This window comes from Phaenicophaeus curvirostris, chromosome 5 (assembly GCF_032191515.1).
Source record: "Phaenicophaeus curvirostris isolate KB17595 chromosome 5, BPBGC_Pcur_1.0, whole genome shotgun sequence".
Classification (NCBI taxonomy): Eukaryota; Metazoa; Chordata; class Aves; order Cuculiformes; family Cuculidae; genus Phaenicophaeus; species Phaenicophaeus curvirostris.
The window spans coordinates 69,746,108-69,765,735 of NC_091396.1; positions in this window are offsets into that span (position 1 = coordinate 69,746,108).

Here is a 19,628-nt window from a genome sequence, read left to right on the forward strand (position 1 = left end):
GAGAACTGTTCTCTGCCTGTTTTCTGACTGCCTCATGCTCCTGAGGCCGAATTCAGACCTGGGACTAAGGCCTGGGTGGGCACTTCTGTCATCGCATCCTGTGCTGAGACCTCATCTCCATGAGTCGCTGCTCCGTGACTTCCCAAGTATTGCAAACCTTATACCTTGAGACTCATATTCAGGATAAAATCCATGATAATACAGGCAAGAATTGCTCTTGTCTTTTCCGAAATGTTCCTGTTTTCCTTTCTCCTTCTCATGCCACCACAACCACGCTTTGAAGTCTTCTCTTCTGGGCCGTGCCGTCCACGTTGCTCTGCAGAGTAAGGGGAGAGAAATGTATTCTGTACGCAGCCTTTGTCTTGTTGCACGTGATTGATGGAGATCGCTGTCTCACGTGTCCAGCCCTGATAAAGGGTGTTTGCTTTCTAAAGCTCCAAAACGAGATGTAGAGAGTAGATTTGCCGGCATTTTCAGTATCGCTGTGCTGAAGATGCTCTCCCTGGGGAGTCGCAGGTGGCAGCAGGGCTCGGGAGGCTGTTTAGGAAGCTCTGCCCACTGCCGCCTGCCCCGCTTTGTTCCTGATTAAGTCTTCAAGTGTAAAGTAATGTGAGGCAAGGGAGCACAATCTCATGGAATTACCTTTCCATTAAATTCCTTGTCATAAATGAGAGGGAAGGTGGTTAATTCAAAGCAAAGGTGAATGAGATAAATTCACTGTAAATTCCTCCCGAGCTGCCCCTTTGCTGCAGTTGTGAGCCCGCAGCAGCACGTTCTGTGCCCTGCAGCACTGAAGACTTTTGATCTGGCAGGTCAATACTTCTTTCCCTTTGAGCTGCAAGGAATTGCTTCATCTTCCTCGGCAGGAACGCACACATCCCCCTGAACCGCCCTCCCACACAGGCTCCCACTATTGATCTGATTTATGAATGAGGCCCTTGATTAAATTACCAGTAATGGATATGGTGTGTGAAGCAGAGGCAAATGTCAGGAGGATTATTAGAGGGACGGGGGGGTCTGAATTATTGAACGGCTTTTATTGTGCTTGCAGCCGACACCGCAGTCATTGCTTGGGAGCTGGGGCTTGGATGGCTGAGGCTGGGAAGCTGGGAATTCCCTGTGGTATGGCAAGCAGCGGCGTTTAGCTGGGGCATCTGCACGTGCAGAGGTAGCATCCTGGGAAGCCTGGGCATGCCTGGGTCTGAGCCCACTGGTGGGATGGACTTTCCCTGCTATGGGGCTCGGCTGGATCCCAGCGACAAGGAAACTCGCTTTCTCCCAAACCTCTGCCACTGACCTGAGGGTTGGTCCTGGTGCTTCTGCCTTTACTGCTCTGAAGACGTTTATTTCTGGAGCTGCATGACCTTTGCTGGGAGAACTGCTTCTCACTTAGAGTCAGCTAACTTTCCCTTTGCTGAGCCACAGCCTGCGTTAGAAGATCTCTCCAAAATCCTGTGTTGCTGGAGGCTGCAGAGAGCAAGGAAGATGCTGGGAAGCACAGAGAGCAGTTCTTGCTCCAGCCCATGGCTTGACAAGCCCTCTCCAGCTGCTGCCGGAGGAGATTTTGGTGCAGGCAGCTCCAGCCTGCTGGGAGGGAGGTCAGGGACTGCAGTGGTCTTGGGGCTGGGACTGCACATTCCCTCTTTCCCCTTGTGCTCCCCACTGCAAGTCCCGTTTTCTTGATTTGACTCTGTGCTCTGCAAAGTCTGTGTCTTTTTCAGTCCAGATATCCTACCGAGACACGGGTCTGCTGGCCACCAACCCTGAGCTGCTGCATGAGGTCTGCCACGCAGGAAAAGGAAACTTCAGTAGGTTTCCTCTTCAGTAAAGAGCTCTGAGCTTCATGCATAACTTCACCCAAGCCATTTGCAAAATATAAGGACATCTCAGTGGGTTTCCCAGTGAATCATTTGCAGTTCTCCCCATTCCTGCTTTTCATAAATGGGAAAGGACCTGGGGCAGGTTGTGGACATTTGGGTATGAAGGAATCCCTGGCAGAGCTGGGGACCATGAGGTGGGCTCTGCCACAGGCAGAGGTGGGTAAGGGACAAATCCAGACAGCTCTGTGATGTTCTGACACGGTGGGAGGAACAAAGCGCTGCCCAGGATAAGCAGGTGCCTGGTTCTTTCTCCTGCTTTGGCTGCAAAGGAGGACGGGTTGTTTTTTCTCGACTTGTTACGGTAAAAGATTAAATACACCAGCCACCAGCACATACAGTGGAAGCAATTGTGAGCTGAAAAACAAGAAAGAAAAGGGGAGAGAGAGATATGATGTGAATACTAAGTGAAAAGCACACAAATAGCTAAGTAGGCAGAAAATTGGGGGATAATTATATCATTTTAAATAAGGATGGGAAGAACTGTTCATGTAATTGTTGTAAAGGTTCAGGTTAGACTGTTATGCTGTTTTCAGCTTTTAAAAGATGTAAGTGTTCCACTAAGGGAAGCCCCAGGATAGAAATTGTTCCTAGAGCCCAGCTTATTTTGTGCATAGGACTCCAACCTCTTGGACCCATGGGTAGTTACTGAAACTCTCCCCACCAACTTTTTCTTTGTAATCAAGGCTATGACTTAGATGTGTAAAACATTACTAGATCTGTCAGTGTTTTCTGAAGAGAACATTCTCACACTTAGAAATTTGCTGTCTTCTATATGTTTAGAGTCATAGAATCATGGAATTGTGTAGGAAGGAACCTCAAAGCCCATCCAGTTCTACCCCGAAGAATTTCTTCCAAATGTCTAATCTAAATCCCACCCCCCCTCCAATTTAAAGCCATTACCCTTCTTCCTGTCACTCCAGGCCCTTGGAAAAAGCCTCTCCCCAGCTTTCCTGGAGCCCGTTTCAGCACTGGAAGCTGCTCTGAGGTCTCCCTGGAGCCTTCTCTTCTCCAGACTGAACAACCCCAGCTCTCACCCTGTCCTCATAGCAGCTGCAGCTCTTGGATCATCTCCTTGGTCCCCTCTGGACCCTGCTCTGAATTTAGAGCAAACAAAAGGCAGCACCTGAAAGATAAGAGAGACAGATTCCATCTCTTGTTATATTCGATGCCTTAATGACCTTAGCCATTTAACAAGGTTAGTATAACACAGTAAGCGTATCCTTCCAGTGAGGTCTTAGATTTTAAAACTTAGCTGTAAATTAAGGTACTGTGTGGAGAAAACACATAGCAAGAAATGTAAATGTGGAGTGATACAGCAGCTAACCCGTCAGCAAGCTGTGGTCTCCTCCAGCATCAGGGAGCTGTCAGCAGCCTGACAAAAAAGCTCAAAATAAGAAAGTTACAGCAGGAATAAATGGAAATGAAAATACCTTGGAGCGCTAAGGAATTCCAGCTGTGAAAGAGAAATGTGTAAACTTTAACCACTGCTGTGGGGCATCTAGACGGTGCTAGCCCCTGCCTGTGTGCCTGCAGGGTGTGATGGGCACAGAAGGGATGGAGCAGAGCCTGGGGCTGTGCCGAGCATGGTGAGGGCGAAGGGACCGGCTGACGCTGCTGATGGTAGAAGTTTGGCTTTGGGAATATGATTAGATGTGTAGGAGAGAGCAAGAGCTCCTCCACATTGCAGTCACCAGCTCTCAGCAAGGGCTTCTGCACACAGCCCAGAGAATGCCATAGTGAACCCCTGACCTGGATCTTCCACACTGTTGGTTTTATAGGGTGACCATACAAACCCCTCACTTGATGGGCTGGAATCTTTAGACCAGTGAAACACTGACGAGTTGTAACCACACGTTGCAATAGTGTAGGTTTTTCATTTAATAATTCTAAACCATGTGGAAAAATCTGATGAAGTGTTTTGGAAGGCTGTGTTGAGTCATACATCCTTCAAATGGACTGGAACGAGTCCTTGGTCTGAACTGAATGAGAGTGAACAAGACACTCATCATTCCAGGAAGGTGTGGAGGGATGGATCCTGATCGGTTTGCAGCGGGATGGGATTGCTGGGTCGTTATGTCAAGGAACCAGATGCTGGGATGGCCGTGGCTGCATCCTCAAGGTCAGGCTCTGGCGTGGATGCTGACCCATCGCCTCCAGGATCAGTTCCTGCCTTATCACAGAGCAGAGGTGTCGAGGCGCCCCTGTGCAGCCTGGACTCCTCTCATCCCTATCTCATTACTTCTGATCCCTATCTTGCAAAAATCTCATACCTGTCACAGCGAGGAAGATTTACTCCTGCCATGAGCTGGATCCAGGCATGAACATTCAGAGAAGGTGCCAGGGCCTGTGCCTTACTCAGAGGTGATTTTACATGACTAGACTTTGCTTTTATTGCAATACGATGTTTGCAAACACTTGGAAAGGCGCCTGGCACATAAATTGCTTTCATCCTGCTGACAAGTTTCCTAAGGAAACAAGAAACCTGTGTCCACGCTGTCCATTTGCGCATCTCTGAGAGCCAAGCCAGCATCGAACAGATTTGCTAAAAATAAGAAAAGAGATAGAAATTAGGATTTTTTGAGTGAAATATCCCAGCGTGGACCCAGTAGATTTTTGCTCTCTGACCTGTCAGTTGGCTGGTGTGGGTCAGGCTGGACTAGTCACCACAGTGATGCCTGACAGTGCCTGAGGGAGGATTTAGGGGCCAAATAGCACAAATTGAAAAGAAATAGGCTCCATTAATGCCTCTCCTTACAAAGGCAGATGCTGCCTCTTTACCTGACAGCTTGGAGCAAATAACTTAATTCAAATTGAAAGGAGTTCTCTGAGATCAGAGCAAGTGGAGTGGGATGAGCTGAGGGTTCTGGCACACCCAGGCTGATGGGGAGGTGGCTCATCTCCTTTGGAGACAAGAGTTCTAAGGCACCACGTCTTTCTAAAATGAGAGCATTGATCTTACTCCATCTTTGAGATTCTGATTGGTTTTTCTGCTGCAGGTCCAGACAGAGCTTTTGGGGGAAGATGCAGGGACTCTGCTGGCCTCCCTGGGGCTGAGCTCAGTGTGCAGAGGCTAAAGCCAACGCTCCTTTCGAGTAGGGCTGCCCCACACCATCCATGAGCATTTCTGTCTACAGAAAGGAGGCAGGGGAAAATGATGGCAGGGGCTGCTCAGTCTGGAGAAGAGGAGGCTGAGAGGAGCCCTCTGCAGCTCCCTGAAAGGAGGTTGTAGTGAGAGGGGTGCTGGTTTCTTCATAGAAAGTATTTTCAAGCCCTGGCAGAGGCTGCCCAGGGCCGTGGTGGAGTCCCCATCCCTGGAAGGGTTTAAGGGCTGTGTGGATGTGGTGCCTAGGGGGCATGGTTAGTGGTGGAGTTGGCAATGTTGGGTTTGCAGTTGGACTCAATGATCTTAAAGGTCTTTTCCAACCCAAATGATCTGTGATTCCATGATTCTGAGTAACTCCTTTATCAACATGCCCCAGCTGCCCCCAGCCCATCAGCACAGAGGCACCAGTGCCTCACAGCCCCATCTCCAATCCCCAGAGGGCACTGGGCTACAAAACAGCCAGGGGAGCCCATATCCCTAAGTTGTGTGGCATGAGCAGGACCAAAGTCCCAGCAGGGCCATCATCCTTTGGGACACGCCATGGGATGCAGGCAAAGAACATTTCACTGAATCACAGAATCACTGGGTTGGAAAAGACTCACTGGATCATCGAGTCCAACCATTCCTATTAATCACTAAACAAATTTGGGGATGACTCAGGGCTTTCTATAGGAAGCTTAGGGGAGGGAGAAAGGGGTTAGGAGATTTGGGGAGGATGAAGCATGGGAAAAAATGAGGGGGATGCTAAGGGTCTGTCCAAGGGCCAGTGGTCAGAGCCTTCTGTCCTGTCTCCATGCTCAGCTCCAGCTCAGTACTCTCCAAAGGCTGCTCAGGGTTGTTAGGAGCTGCTCAGGGTCTGTTTGAAGGCTGCTTGCCGGTGTTTAGTGGCAGCATGGGGCTGCTGGAGGCTACTTGGTGTTGTTTGGGGCTGCTTTGTGCTTTTTGGAGTTACTCAGGGCTGCACAGGTGCTGCTGTTTGTGAAAAACTGGCCCTGGCAGCTGGAGTGGGGCTATAGCCCTAAGGTCTCTGTGTCTGGGTGCCAGCAACTGGGGAGACTGGGTGCCTGAACTCAGCTGTGGAAGGTCTACCCTGAACCTATACCTCAATGTATATATGGGTGCTGCTGGGCTGGCATTCTGCTCAGCCAGAGGAGCAAGATGAAACCATTGATGCTGCCACTGAGTGCTCAGTCTGCACGTCCAGCTGTGGGTGGATGGATGGATGGATGGATGTGTTGTACATACCCTGTACTGCCTGTCGGGAGCGGCTGCTCACCTCAGGTACTTGAAGAACCTGTGAGATGGAGGCGAACTGGGAGGGTAGTGGACCCTGGAGTCCACCGTGGAGATCTGGACCATGAGGGAGGAGGAACCTCCCAGGGTCCCAAGGTGGGCATCAGCCCATCCAACAGTGCACTAACCGTGCTTCCAGCTTCACAGAACTGAAGCAGGAGTGTGGGTGTCAGGGCTGGATCCACTCTGGGACCGCCGTGAGGTGCAGGTCCCTCTCTTCCAGTGCACCCATGGCACTTCCCTGGGAGAGCCTTTCTATGGTTGGAATTGATGATCTCAAAGGTCTTTTCCAACCTAATGATTCTATGAGGCAGTGCGTTGGTTTGGTCAGTCGCCTTAGCACAGGGCTAGTATCTACATAATTAAAGAAACTGGAATATCTAGTCTGGATATACAAGGTTTGGATCTGCTAGTACAAATCACAATTACAAGAGCGAGCAATAATACGACAGCAAAATGTGCAGATTTTTAATTTCATTGCAGATTAGAGGGAGCTGGGGCTTTGCATGTTTGAAAAATGACACACTTCATAAATATTTAGGGTGACAGAGCGGTGGCTGCAGATGTGTCATAATAAAATTGGAAGAAAATTGGTCTTCCTCCAGCCATTAATAACTTCCAAGCAAGCCTTCACAGTAATGAAAATTGATCAGTGCCAAGTGACTGAGCACAATCCAGCAGCCAGCGACCTGATCCTGCTCAATAAACCTGGCCCGGGCGCTAGGGCCAAGGCTGCTCCTTGGGGACCCCGCACGGGAGGAGCTGCACCCCCAGTCTGAGGGAGATGGGACCAGCAAGGTCCCTCATGTCACCACCTACCCCTGCATCATGTATCTGCAGGAGGATGAGTGTTGCCCATCGCACTGCTGCGCTGCTTGGCGTGGGTGCTGCGGGACACAAGGATGGTGTGGGATGCAGGGATCCTGCAGGGTGCAAGGATGCTGAAGGAAGCAGTGGTGCTGCAAAGAGGAGGGATGCTGTAGGATGCAGGGATGCTGTGGGGGGTAGGGGGATGTGGAGATGCCCTGGAGTGTTGGGATGCTGTGGGGTGCAGGGATGCTGCAGTGGTTCTATGGGGTGCAGGGGTAGTGCAGGGATGCTGTGGGATGCAGGGATGCTGCGAGATTTTACATTCTATGACAAGGTGACCCACTTAATGGATGAGGGAAAGGCTGTGGATGTAGCGTACTGGGTGTTGGTCTCTTCTCCCAAGTGATAGGTTATAGGATGAGAGGGAATGACCTCAAGCTGTGCCAGGACAGGTTCAGATTGGACATTAAGAAAAACATCTTCATGGAAAGGGTTCTCGGGGCTGTGGCAGGGGTCCCTGAGGGGGTTTTAAAGACCAGGAGATGAAGTGCTTAGGGATATGATTTAGTAGCGGCCAGGTACCTTTGCACTTGATGATCTCAAAGGTCTTTTCCAACCTAGGGATTCTGTGGTTCTAAGAGGGGCGGTGGTGCTGTGGGGTGATGGGCACAGCAAACGAGAGGCCGAAGGGCAGGTGGATGTTTCTTTGCTTTTGCAGCAGGAGGAGGAGGAGGAGGATGCTCCTGTGGGTGAGGGCAGCAGGGAGCTGCATGGCAGGGCTGCTCTGAAGACCCAGCTGGTGGGTGGTGATGAATTTTGTCTCCCATATTTGCAATCAAAGTTTTCTAATATTATATTCCACGGGAAAAATAAACAAGCAAACAGAAGGTTTTTCTTTTCTCCCCAGCTGATGGCAGAGTGATTTTGCATAGAAAGAAAGGCCTTTTCACACTCATCTACAGATTTAATAGAAGCAAACCAGTAACTGTGTTAATATGGATGTGCTCATAAGGCGTAATAATTTGTACACATTTAATTTTTGAAGTTATTTTAGATAAATTGCTGTTTTGTCTAATGTGCCCCTCACGTAAAATTTCTCTACCTCTCTCTGAAATGTGGTATAGAATGTGAATCTTTGGGGAAGTGCTTTAACTTCCTTCCATCTTCTCTTTTGAACTCTGATCAGTTCTACCATCTCGCCTTGCACAAATGCTTATGTTACCAGCTATGTGATAGTCTCTAGTGTACAGTATGTGTTTGCTTCCAAAATCCTTGAAGTCAACAGGAGCATTTTCATTGAGGAGACACCTATGTCTAGAGGCATGAAAGCTCCCTGAAGTCTAATTTCAAAGTCTAATTCCACATAGGAAGTCTTCAGGAACTCGCATCCCAAGTGGCAAATGTGTTACCTATGTAAAACACTTGTAGCCATCATTCTTCATGTTCTCCCAAGAGCTCTGTGACCTGCCCAGGATTTCAGTTAATGCTTCCTCCAAGGAGTCATGGGCAAGAAGATGTCAAAGGGTAAACACAAAGTAACAAAACTTTAGGTCTATTTTCTGTTCTATGGATATGGTTTTTTAGAGACTTCGGTGCAGACACGAGTTTTTGCCAGGATGAGACAACAGAGCTGATCATAGGGAGGATGCTCAGATTTCCCTTTTAGTTCCTTCTTTGATATGAGAAAATATTTCTGGGATCACAAGGTTTGTGTGTCCATCCCAGAATGGAGCATCACCTGAGTGAAAGGTTCCACACAGGAGCTGCTGGTTCTCAGTAACACTGTAATTATTAAAAATCCAAAACAGATAGATGGCCCAGATTGCCCAGAAGAGTAGTGGCTGCCCCATCCCTGAATGTGTTCAAGACCAGGTTGGATGAGACTGAGGATTTTCTCAGAAGAGGAGATGCTAGCAGGATCCATGGGCGATGCCCAGACCTCCTCACTGCTGCAACCACAGCAATCGGGTGATGAGTGTCAGGGACACCTTATTAAAAGTCACACCATATCTGTAAGGATGTGGACTGCAGGTGTTCATCATGTGTTTTGTGACCCTTCCACTCTAAGGACAGCTTATTCTGGGAAGGCGAGTAGGAAGCTGTGATCCACAGCTTGAAATGAAGATTATCTGGAGTGGGTTTTTGGACCACAGCCTCCCACAGACCATTTATTGTTGACAGAGATGCTTCCAAACGGTGATGGACTTGAATTTAGAGAAAAAAGATGACACTGACAGATGCAAACCATTGCTTTTGGCAGCTGGAAGCCAAGCAGCTGAGGGGAATGGTGTTTTGCTGTGGAGCTGGGAAACTTAGCAGTGGCTCAGACTATAAAAACCCACCAACCACCGTTGCTGGGTGAATGGTTTATGGTCTTCACAGATCATCAAGCTCCACAGTGGGGAGAGACATGAAATTTGGAAAGAAACGGCAAAATGATGGTGATGTTCCCCTGCTGATTGTCTCCTCGGCTCTGCCAGAATGAGGTGGCAAAAACTGGAGTCTTTCAGTGTTGCCACCACTGTGAACACAGAGCCCGACTGCCTGAGGAGAGGGAAAGCAAGCAGGGGAAGGGATCAGAGCAGAGTTTTAACTGGAAGCTCAGTGAAATCTCAGTGGCACAAATGCAGCAGGAGGCAGCTGATTGAGGAGCAGATGTCTACGTTTCTTCCTTGTTCTGCAGAGATAATGACAACGTAGTTAAAACTGTGGAAAAAAAGGCATAGAAAGTAAACATGGATGTATAAAAAATTACTTTGTGTGCCTGAAATACGTATTCAGTAATATTTCAAACAACAGAATCGTAGAATTGTTTGGATTGGAAGGGACCTCAAAGCCTATCCAGTTCCACCTTCCACTGGATCAGGGGCTCCAAGCCCCATCCAACCTGGTCTTGGACACCTCCAGCGATGGGGCAGCCACCACTGCTCTGGGCAACCTGAGCCAGGAAAACATTTCTTCCTAAAATCTCATCTCAATCTCCCCTCTTTCAGCTTAATGTAGCTATTTTTCTTTAGTGTCCAGAGGCATATCTAATGTATGGGCTCTATGGGACCAGTCTGGGACCAGCGGTCATACTGGGCAGCCATGAAGTGTTGTGAAGAGCTTCTGACAACCTCTTGTTCATCCGCTCAGGCTGTGGCAGAGGTGATGAAGACAATGCATCTGCCCAGGCACTGATGACTAACATTGTTTGAGCCATCCCTCCTGGGTAGGGGTCTGCCCCACCTCAGAGGTCGGGTCTCCACATCACCTGGAGGACCTGTACAAGCCTAAGCTGTGATGGGCAGCCTGGCTGGATGTCCTCCCACTGACAGAGGGAATTTGAGAGGTCCTGGTGATCTGCCAGCCCAAACTGGAAGCCTCATCCTTGGATGGTCTGCACAGGCCACGGGAAAGAGTTTCCTCTCCTTAACGCCCGACACCTCAACGTGCCAAGCCACTCACGGGAGTGATTTTATGTCTTTTTCCTCATCCAGATGGGGCAGCGTGATGGGTGCAGCAGAACGATTGTGGAGTTGACGATTTAAGATGTTGGGTGACCCTACTGCAGGGTAAGTGTGGAGGAGACCCCCCCTGGAAATCAAACACAGACTTCATGCTGGAAGGGAAGGCTTTGTCTCAGGTGAATTCTTAGGAGCATCCCCTTGCACAAAGCTAACGGGAAAACATGTTCACTGAAGGGAAGGGCTTTCCTTTTTGTGGAAAGGTTAAATACATAAATTACCTTTAAAACTTGATTTTTAAATGGAATTTTTTAATCAAAATCCTGTGTTTATGAAACATGAATTTTAAAACCCAGCTTATTTACTGTGCGTGTCTCTGCTCTTGGTTTGCACTTACTGCATGAACAAGCAGCTTTCTGCCTCCTGTAGAAATAAAACCAGCTTTTTATTATGTAAAATGACCTTAAGCACTTAAAAAATTATTAGAGTCCTATGATTTTGTTTTCCCTGTCCGCTTTTCTGCTACGGAGCTGCTTTGCTTCTCAGCTCTTCTTTCCTCCAAGGAGAAGCAATACCTAAAGGAGAACCTGCTGCACTGTTACAGGAGGTGAGAGCACTGCAAAAAGATGTGAAATCCAAGATCGTTTGCTGGTCGTTATGTATTAAATTAGAGTAGAACTTCCTGAGGTGAAAAAATTACCACACTTGTGGCTGTAAAATTTGTAGGCTACATCATCTTATCGCTAAGAAATTAACACCTCAAGGTCATGAATCACAAAATACCAGCTTGGGTCTATTAAGTCAGCAAAATGTATTTGTAATTTTCTGTCCTATTTATGACCTTCATGGATTGAGGCCACTGAAATGTCTGTCAGGACAGCTTGTGTCTCCAGGGCCCTGAGTATGAGACTGGGTCATTTTGAGGCGTTTCCTTAGGGATGGGGTTGCGGAGATTTCTCGTAGAACCATGGAATCTTTAAGGTTGGAAAAGCCCCCTCAGCTCATCCAGTCCAACCGCCAGCCCAGCCCTGCCATGTCTACTAAATCACGTCCCTGAGTTTCACATCTACACTCTTTCTGAACCCCACCAGGGATGGTGAGTTCACCCCTGTGTGTGGTTTTGGTGCCAGCTTGACCTCGGTGCAGGGATGTTGGGTTGTGTCGCGTGGGGTTTAGGGCTGCGGGGTGGGGAAGGTGCAGGGATGCAGGCTCAGCCCTACCCTCCTGGCAACCTCACCCAGTGTCCAGGGATTTAACCTGTGGATTTAGCCTATGGCCAAAGTAAAACTGTGTCCTGAAGTGTCTCCCATCCCGAGCTCTCCACTGGCAGCAGCAAGGGCTGTGACAGCAGACCTGCTCTGGGACATTATTGCATTAGGAGTTTTGCTTATATCCCATGGGATTTTTTTTTTTTGTTCATTTTCCCCTCTCTCTTTCGCCTGAATCATTTCACACACTTCATCATGGACAACTCATATTTTTACAGATGTCCACATTGATTGTTTTTTACCATTTTGCCTGTAACTTGTTTCCATGGGTCCATGGGTTTCCGTGGGTGGCTGCGGGTGCAAAGCCACTTACACAAGGGAACTATACAAGAAAACTCCTCTTTAGAGTGAAATAATCGTTCTTTACAATTTAAAATTTAAAATTTGTTTTCAGCTTCTCTTTCTGTGTGTGTTTGTTTTTGTCCCAATAACATATGGTAGAGTGGATGTTGCCTAACAGCTATAAATAATTCAGCAGTAAGTAGGTGATACCGAACACGCAGCCTGGCAAACACGCAAGTCCTGTCAGAGCGATTTATAATGGAGAGATATGACAGAGCAGAACAGAAAAGACACAAATATGAAAATCCTTTTCTACACCATAACTGCAATTCAGTTGTCTGCTGTGCAATAACGGGCTTAGAGAACAGTGCTTCCAGTAGAGAGGTTTAATAACTGATAGAACTGCTGGCTGCATGCTCTGCTCTGGGCTGGCATCCATGCAAACACGCCAAGTGTACAACAGTGACAGAGTCAGAATTTTGACTGTTCTAAGTGATTCAGAGATTTAAACCCATCCAGTTCCACCCCTGCCATGGGCAGGGACACCTCCCGCTGGATCAGGGGCTCCAAGCCCCATCCAACCTGGCCTTGAACCCCTCCAGGGATGGGGCAGCCACCACTGCTCTGGGCAACCTGGACCAGGGCCTCCTCACTTCTCACCTAAATCAGCCCTCTTTCAGCTGAAAACCATTCCTCCTCATCCCATCCCTGCCCTCCCTGATCCAGAGCCCCTCCCCAGCTTTCCAGGAGCCCCTTTCAGCACTGGAAGCTGCTCTAGGGACTCCCCGCAGCCTTCTCTTCTCCAGGCTGAACAACCCCAACTCTCTCAGCCTGTCCTCATATGGGAGGTTCTCCAGCCCTCACATCATCTCCGTGGCCTCCTCTGGACTCATTCCAGAAGCCCCGTGTCCTTCCTGTGCTGAGGACTCCAGAACTGGACACAGGACTCCAGGTGACATCTCTTGAGGGCAGAGTGGTGGGTCAGAATGCCCTCCCTCACCCTGCTGGTCACACTGCTTTGGATGGAGAGATAAGTCAAATGGGCTGTATAATGATGCCCCTGGGGATCGAGGTGTCCTTTGCCTCTGTCTCTTCTACAAAAGTCCCACTTCTGTGGGGAGAACGCCGCCAGATCTTGAGCACAAACGAGCAGCTTACCCAGAGAGCGAAAATATTAAACAGTAAAAAATGCCCTTCAGGCAGCATCTCCATATATCGTTGGTCCTTCCTCCCCTGCCAAAAGCCAGTTGGGAAACAGGCAGTTCTGTGGGGTGGTTTGTTGGCGTGTGCAGTGTTCTTGATGGGGTTTTGATAGCTGTGGTCCAAGCTCTGCGCTCAACATATAATTTATAGCAAAAAGGGGATGTGCAGATGGTGCTGCAGTAGAAACAGACAATAATTTGCATCCACTGGCGCATCGGCTTGAAGGGAACCGCAGGGGCTTTTCCCATTCAGGCTCCAGTGAGCCACAAAGCAAACGTGTTATTTGGGGGGTGCTCTTCTACAAACACACCTCACTTGGACGGGTGTCATAACTTGGCTGTGAGCTTTGTTCCCATGGTTCTACGGCTACAGTGGGAACAAGAAATGGGCTTTCCTTTCAACCATTCTAAAACAATGGTTGAAGGAGAGAGGCATCAACAGACAAAGCCCTAAATAAAGGAAGAAATCCATGTTTTTATTGCAGTGCAAAGAACAAAAATGAAAAATGCAAAATGAATGAATGTTGCCGTTAACCCCCATGCCACAAATAACATTCTCCTGTGAAGGTTTTTTTACTCCCAGATGGTTACTGAAGGTATTAGGAGCATCTCAAGTACTGGGCACCAGGGAGCACTGTGAGGAGCAACCTAGGCATGAGATCTCACTGATGTTTGTGTTTCCTTGTATCAGCCACTCAGTTATTTATCCTGCATGTTTCTTTCCTGAGAATGCTTGTATTTTTGATGTGAATATTGTACATTTTAAGTCAAATACTATGCAAATGGGGCTTTGAGAAACCTGATGCAGTGGGAGGTGTCCCTGCCTGTGGTGGGGATTGGAACTGAGTGGTCTTTGAGGTCCCTTCCAACCCAAACCATTCTATGATTTTATCATTCTGTGAACCAGCCAAGGTATCCAGTCTTGTTACAGAGATCTGCAGTGAGATCTCTGTGTTTCTATGATTGTCTGGATTTCTATGATTGTTTCTATGATTGTCAAGGTGTTTTTGTAGCTTCCTCTGGTCCTGTTCTCCCTGGCTGGTGAGGATTCCAGCAGGGCTGGTGTCCCAGTAAACCGTGGTGAAGGCCTCTCCCACCACCAGCTCCTGCTCTGCTGGGCTGCACCTCTGCACTGAACACCCTAGTGTGGTAGTTGCTGCACACAGGGTCCCACAGACTCTAGAGTGAAAGTTGAAAACCCAGAGCGATGCGCACTCTGCTGTCTATAACACGGCAAACGTCCCCAGCCAACTGTTCTGGCATTTTGGCCCAGAGCTCCAGCCCCGGGTCCCACCTCCCCACGCCACCTCCCAGCAGAACCGGGGGGAAGGAGGCCTCAGAGCATCTACTTCTTTAAAACAATCACAGGTTTCCCATGCTCAGTGTGATGAACATTTACCCATATTTACAGACTTCATGACACAGAAGCGCTACCTCACCAGCTGTTACTACGAGCAAGCCCAGACTCTGGGGTTTTCATTCCAATGACTTCAACAAATCTCATTTCGGTGAAGAAAATTCTGCAAAACACATGAATTTCTTCATCAAATCAATGTGTGCAGATGTGAGATTTTGAAATTAGAGTTTTAGCCCAAACACTAAAATTAAAATTGCCATCGTTTATCAAACAGGTTTTCTCTGTTGTGAAGACGGTGAAAAATATTGATTGGTTCATGGTTGGGAGCTGCTCCTGCCATCTCCCCTGGCTGGGCATCGAATAAAAATTGCCATTCAGTCCATGGCGGATGCATTTGTCTTCTGCGAAATTATGCAGGGTCAAAGGGCTGTCAACATCACATCAATATCACCAACACATTATCTTGTAGCTAGAAAACAAGTTCGGAAAAAACAAGTCTGCTGCCAGCCTTGTACCAGCACCTTTCATCTGTCATTTATCAGGAGCTGGAGTAGATAAAGAAGAAAATACATTGCGAGTGCCGTAGAATCATGGAATGGTTTGGGGTGGAAGGGACCTCAAAGCCCATCCAGTCCCACCCCTGCCATGGGCAGGCACACCTCCCACTGGATCAGGGGCTCCAAGCCCCATCCAACCTGGCCTTGAACCCCTCCAGGGATGGGGCAGCCACCCCTGCTCTGGGCAACCTGGGCCAGGGCCTCCCCACCCTCACAGGAAAATATTTCTTTCTGAGATCTCATTTCAATCTCCCCTCTTTCACCTCAAAACCATTCCCCCTCATCCTACCCCTGCCTTGCTTGATCCAGAGCCCCTCCCCAGCTTTCCAGGAGCCCCTTTCAGCACTGGAAGCTGCTCTAAGGTCACCCTGGAGCCTTCTCTTCTCCAGGCTGAACAACCCCAGCTCTCTCAGCCTGTCCTTATACCTGAGGTGCTCCACCATCAGATCATCTTTGTTGCCTCCTCTGGACCCGTTCCAACACTTCCATCTCCTTCTTATGTTGGTGATTCCAGAACTGGACACAGGACTCCAGGTGGGGTCTCACAAGAGAGGAGTAGAGGTGGAGAATGACTTTGTTGTTCTCTTGACTGGTTTGGTTTGTTCTGTTATTTTAAGGCTGTCACTAATTTCTTCAGCGATCCAGCTGCTGCCAGTAGGAGGCTTGGAAATGTTAATTTTTAATTTATAAATATTGCGAGTTTAGCTTTAAGGTACACCAGGGAGCATTTTATGAGGTCATTAATTCTTGTCTTGGGCATGATATGTTGGTGTCTTCATTCCCTTGGGGCATATTATTAGTACTCCCATGAAAAATGCCCCCAAGTGTCTAGGAACAATTAAAACATGTCCCTTTGTTCCTAAACTAATCTTTCTAAATCTCTTTTAAAACCAAGTTACTGAAGAGTCCTGTGTTTAGAAGAGCAATTATGCACCATTCCCCTCATCCTATCCTTGCACTCCCCCATCAAGAGCCCCTCCCCAGCTTTTCTGGAGCCCTTTTCAGTGCTGGATGCTGCTGTAAGGTCTCCCTAGAACCTTCTTTTCTTCAGGCTGAACAACCCCAACTCTCTCAGCCTAGTCTCATAGCACAGATGCTTCAGCCCTCGGATCATCTCTGTGGCCTCCTCTGGACCTGCTCCAATAGTTCCATCTCCTTCTTGTGCTGGTGATTCCAGAACTGGACACAGGGCTCCAGGTGGGGTCTCACCACAGGGAGCAGAGGAGCAGGATCCCCTCCCTCCCTGCTGGTCCCATTGCTCTGGGTCCAGCCCAGAGGTTTGAGAACAAGGGTAAGGTCACTCTCGTGGTGCAGCTGTGAGTGGGGGTGCCTTTAGGAGAGGAAAATTGTGGGACCCCTCTGAGATTGCTTCGAATGCCTCAGTCAGTGCTAGGGCATGGGTTGAAATCAAACTGCAAATTAGGCAAATTAGGTACAGAAGGTATGTATAAATTGGCAGTTGTGGGGGAACCCCCTCCCCCCAGTGATTTAAAATGCTAATTCCACCTCTTAATTCCCGTTTAAATAAATCTCCAGCTGCAGTAATTGCAGTGTGATTGACCAAAAGTAGCCTAGCTGAATTAGCTGGCCTTAATTAGGCACCGCCTAATCTTCAGGTGCCTGTGCTCACCTGGTGGAGGGCTTGTTGGACCTTAAAAGGGGCAGGGAGGAGCCCTTCTGGTTTTTCCTGGGCTGGATGGTGGTGGGAAATGCTGGTGGCTCCTGGCTGTGAGGTGAGTGAGCGGTTTAGTTGATGTTCCATCAGCAGATGGAGTTCAGGTTGGGTTTCTATTTCTTTTTTCCTCTCCTAGGTGTTGCCAGAGGAGCTTGGTAGATGCGTGACTGGCTGGCTCTGGTTTAATGGGGCTTCGAGAACTCAAGAGAGGGAGGTCTGAGCACTGGTGGGGCTTCTTGCATCCCCTGTGGACGTCCAAGAAGTTGATTGGGGTCAAATCCTGTGTGTCTTGTGTTTGTGATGGTTTGATCGTGCACCTCCTGGTTTAGGGATACGATGTGGGACTCACAGGAGAGCAGCTTGTGGAGGCTTGCGGGCTTGGGTTGTGGGCTGTGTCCTTGGAGCTCCTCGGCGATCCAATCCGGGGGCCGCTGGTCCTAAACAAGAGGTTTGTGGTCCCCTCAAGGGGAGTGGGGTCTGTGGTGGGAGGGGAAGGCGCTTTGGAGTTTGGTGCCTCCTGGGTGTTCTGGGTGAGGCAGGGATAGGGGAGCCTTTAGTGTTTGATAGGAATGGTTGGACTTGATGATCTGGTGGGTCTCTTCCAACCTGGTGATTCTATGATCTGCTGGGGCTGCTTGGTTTTGCTCCCCTGGGATCCCAGTGCCTCCCCCAGGGGTCTGAGCCATGGGGTCTGGCTGCTCTGTGCCCAGGGTTGGGATGGAGGGTGTGAAAAGCTGCTCTGTTTTCTTTCTCCCACAGCACTTGGGGTGGCAGCGGGCTTGATGTTAGATTCTCGAATCCTCTTTCAGAGCTGACGACGGTCAAATCTTGTTTTTCTCCTGCCAAGGTCACTGGGTGGTTGTGTGGATGCGTTGGCGATAATGTTCCGTTGGTCTCCGCCTGCCTGTTGAGTTTGTTTCAAACCCTTTCTCATTTAAAATGACTAAAACTGCAAACTGCCTGGCCTTTGCTGTCTTTTTTTCTGATGTGTGGTGGGTTTTGCTGTATGAGACTCCCTGCGATCAACAGACCTTGAGCTGAATTACTGACTGCTGGTCGAAGCAGGTGAGAATGGTCCTTCCAGACATCTAGGAGGATGTGCAGGGATCCTGGATTTAAACTTGTGCTCTGTGAGGGTAATTCTTTTGCTCTTTATTCTTTTGTTTTACTCTCTTCTTAGCCTGATGCCTTTGGTCCCTGACCCCGTTCCTCCCACTGACCTTTCGTCTCTTCCCAACCTGTTGGGAGTGGAGAGGAGTTGAACTTTGGTGCTTCCTCTGGAGAGGGTTTGGTTTCACACAGCGAATGTCTCACTTGGGAGGGGCTCCTTTTCTCTTTAAATCTGCGTCATCTCTATCGTGCAGGCATTGATGTGCTTATTAATAAGTCAAATAACAAGCTAAATAATAATAATAAGTTAAAAGTGACACAGAGCGAGGAGTGGGCGCATTGACTCAGCGCCTGAGTAACTCGTGTGCTTTGGTTGCTGCTGCTGATGTGATTTCATGAAAAATTATCTCGTCTTGAAGTTAGATTGAGGGAGACATTAAAGCTTAAACACTGTCTAAGGGAAAAATGCACTATAAACCTCCAACACCTATTTAAGGTGATACAGGGCTATTTTGTCTTTCAGTAAAGTAGTAACATGGTTTTTTTTCCTGTAGATTTTTGAAAGATGAACAAAATAACATTTTTAACACACCTTTAGGTTGTGTGGGTGCCTTGCTGAGCTGCCAGAGCTGAAAGAATGAATAGGGCTGGGTGCTGCATGAGAGATACCATGACGTAAAAATACTGTGGGAAGGATGGAATTTCAAAAGGAGACATCTCGGATTGGTAAGAGAAATCTGGTGTTTGTATTCTTAAGCCTCATGTGAGTGTTCAGTGCCATCCAGGTGCATCAAGTGAAACTGAGAACATGCCTTGTAAAGATCTTTGGCAGCAGATCAAAAGAGATAAAAGACATAAATAGCCAAGTTCTCACTTACTCTATACCAGTGACATGTGTGAATGTAAGAGGGTTCTGCTGGTTGCTGCTCTTGTCTGAAATCAGTTGTGCAAGCATCTAAATGAGTGGAGCCAACCCTCGAGTGTCCCAGTAAGTTCGCATAGCAATGTAACTGATCCAATTTCTATCCTAAAATAATAGCTGTGATACTCAGGAGAAGAGGTAACTCGGCGGGAGGTTAGCTTCTAAGAACAAATTAATAGATAGTATGACTAAAACAAGCTGTAAGAGCCTGTTTTCTTTTGCAATTATGATATTCTGGGTCAAAAGTACAACTGAAAATCACTTTTCATAGCAAGTGTGTGACTGTGGTGAGAAAGTAGGTGTTTAACCTGGTAAGGAGGGAAGAGTGAACAGATAAAGCAAGATGCTGGTGTCCTGTCTTGTTAAGCTGTGCAAAGTATCAAACTTCGAGGACAAGTGAAAGGAGCTAGTGCAGCTCCAGGTGGGACAAGGTACAGGTTGACTGTTTCTCCCTGCTCTGCAGGACTTGCTTCCCAAGCAGCAGATGTTTGTTGTGAACAGCTTCAGGCAGTTCCTGGCTTGTCCCTCTGCTTGGGGCTGGCTGATGTCTGTGTGCTTTCTGTTGGTCCCAGCAATCCTTGAAGGCTCAGCTGGCCAGCTCTGCTGCTGGTCACCCCAAAGGCATCTCTGGACCAGTTGTGAGGTCTATGGTTCATGCTCTGCCTGTCCTCACTCTGCTGAGGCAGCCAGCAAACAAACTTGTGCACTTAAGTGGACTTTGAA